Source organism: Carex rostrata, chromosome 8, assembly GCF_964058835.1.
Source record: "Carex rostrata chromosome 8, lpCarRost1.2, whole genome shotgun sequence".
In the NCBI taxonomy this organism is placed as follows: domain Eukaryota; kingdom Viridiplantae; phylum Streptophyta; class Magnoliopsida; order Poales; family Cyperaceae; genus Carex; species Carex rostrata.
Genome location: NC_135925.1, coordinates 3,192,615 through 3,194,945, shown reverse-complemented (window position 1 = coordinate 3,194,945; position 2,331 = coordinate 3,192,615). Strand labels below are relative to the sequence as shown.

General features: G+C 37.0%; 1 long non-coding RNA gene across 1 annotated transcript; it reads left to right on the top strand.

Annotated features, from left to right (window-relative positions):
* The first annotated feature begins 201 nt into the window (after window positions 1-201).
* LOC144557907 (uncharacterized) lies at window positions 202-911 on the top strand. Its single transcript, XR_013512817.1, has 3 exons — window positions 202-338; window positions 417-807; window positions 891-911. It is a non-coding gene; the product is annotated as an uncharacterized LOC144557907 (long non-coding RNA).
* The last annotated feature ends 1,420 nt before the right edge of the window (window positions 912-2,331 follow it).

The following is a 2,331-nucleotide window of genomic DNA, read 5'->3' as shown; positions in this document are numbered from 1 at the left end:
GGTTAGATGAAAAATTTGCTGAAGGTCAAATGTTTGAATCCAAAGCCAAACTAAAATCAGAACTTGCTAAATTTCACCTAACCAAAAACACAGAGTTAGACGTGCTAAACAGCAGCAAAACCAAGTATAGAGTTAAATGTAAATCTTCAAAATGTCAATGGAAATTGTATGCAATTGTAGTACCAACAGGTGCATGGACAACGGGATTGGATTTTTCAATGAACATTACACTAGTTTTACATCGTTGTAATGAGAAAGCAAGAAAACATGATGTAAGACCGATGTATTATGGCCATAACAACTATGAGGTTATTGATAAAGATGGACTTCTCGAGACAGTAAGTTCTTTATATGAAAAATCTAATTATTTACTTTCACGTAATACATTTGATGTAAATAAATTTTTTTAATTGAAGGGTGTTCGGGGCGAAGTGAAGTACAATGTTACCTTCCCTCCGGAAGGAATGCCTATATGTTTGTGTCGGAGACCTCAATTAACAGGAATCCCATGTAACCATGTTCTTGCAGTTTGTTTCGTGAGGAGGCTAAATCCTAACGACTATGTTAGCCCATATTACAACTTACAAAATTATATAAACACTTGGTCTGGTCGTTTCAATGGATTTGGAAATAAACGGGATTGGTCATTGTATAATGGCCCCATTATAAGGCCAGATCCGGATAAAGTAAATAAGGGTAGGAGAAAACACAAGCGAATTAAAATGGCTATGGACAAAATGGAGGCCCCTGCGAAGAGGCGTAATGCTTGACAACATAATCAAGAGGCAACTTCAGCAAGACATTCGGGTATAACAATTTTAAAATTCAAAAGACAATTCGTTTGCATAATTACCATTTTATTTGAACTAAATTGTACTCATCTGTAACAGGTGCATCGACTTGATAAACTCCTAGGAATTTCTTATTTAGACATTTTTATTGTATTCTAAGAATTGGTTGTGTTGACATTGTATTGTATCATTAGGGATGTATCTTATTTAGACATTTTTATGGCAGCAGTATTTTTCTGCACACCTGAACTTTAAAAATTAATTCCCGCCAATTGGCTACACCAAATTTTGTGTTCTTTATATGAAAATTTCCCTTAAGTCATGATCTATATGCATGTAAAACAGTTTTGTAAAACTCGGTCCAGAGCTATGTGAAATATGTGTTTTTGTACAGGAGAATCTGTTGGTATTGAGGCAGCAGTATTTTTCTGCACACCTGAACTTTAAAGATTAATTCCCGCCAATTGGCTACACCCAATTTTGTGTTCTTTATATGAAAATTTCCCTTAAGTCATGATCTATATGCATGTAAAACAGTTTTGTAAAACTCGGTCCAAAGCTATGTGAAATATGTGTTTTTGTACAGGAGAATTCAAACAAGCATAATTTAAACAACACATTTAGTCATGCTACAAACATTCAAATAAGCATAATTTAAAGGATAATTAAAGTCAGTCTAATTAAAGTTACAATAGTCAATTAAACATAAATTTAAAACCAATCTAACATTAACCTTACATTAATGGATCCAATATAATTACTCTTCAGGTACCTCTGCAAAAAAATTTTTAAATGTATCATGCATTGTGCAATATCATGTGGATCCAATCAAAAAATTAAAATGTATCATGTTTAATAGAGACACTTACTCAGTCGAAACATGTTAATTCCTTCGTCGGCGCACACGCGGTGGTCCAAGGGCACCAGTCCCGGGAGTGTACGGGTGAGTAGGCTGCCTTGTACGGTCTCCAACAGGTGGATCCCAGTAGGATGGAGCATAATCTGTTGTAAGATTTTCCGGATCTACAGTGGATGGAGCATAACCTGAAGTGGATGGTCCCATCATACTGAAGCCTCCCGCTAGTTCATCGATCATGAACTGAGAAATCTGTCCATGCTGTGTGCCGCTCATGAAGTTCTCCCACGCCGGAGGAGGCTCTGAAGTTGAAGGGCGATGGTAATGTTGATCAGGGATATCATCATTCAAATTGATCATGTCCAAGTCCGTAGGGATCCCAGCACTGTCGAGTATGCATCGGAAGATGTGAATCTGATCAATATCCTCCATAATGGCACGGACATTCTCGAGCATCAGCTTGCCATATGCCATTTGTCCCGGGGTCTTCACCATATCTATTGCCTGCATAGTGAATTGTATCTCTCGAGAAATCTGCATAACACATTTCGAACTGTGACATATTGCACATTATTATTGAAAAATCTAATTTGATTGAAAAATAATAATAATGTACGAACCACACGAGAATGCCTATGACCATGAGGAACGTACTCCATTGTTGCAACATCTCCTGTCCGCGGG